Consider the following 232-nt stretch of genomic DNA (forward strand, 5'->3'; position numbering starts at 1 on the left):
GGGGGAGAAGAGAAAACGAGAAGCTGAGGATGACGGTGAGGAAGGAGACGACTAGGTTGCTCGGTGCTCTGGGTGGGCAGGCGCACGAGCACATCTCTGTTTCCCCCTGTATGATAGCTCTTCCTGCAGAAGATGATGTGTAACTTTTTATAGGAAAAGTGTGGTTTTACTATTTTTGCCTTATCATTCCAATTAAGATTTACTAGTCTGTTAATGCAGATTGTATGTAGAG

Source organism: Octodon degus, unplaced genomic scaffold (genome assembly GCF_000260255.1).
Source record: "Octodon degus isolate 3935 unplaced genomic scaffold, OctDeg1.0 scaffold00004, whole genome shotgun sequence".
Lineage (NCBI taxonomy): Eukaryota > Metazoa > Chordata > Mammalia > Rodentia > Octodontidae > Octodon > Octodon degus.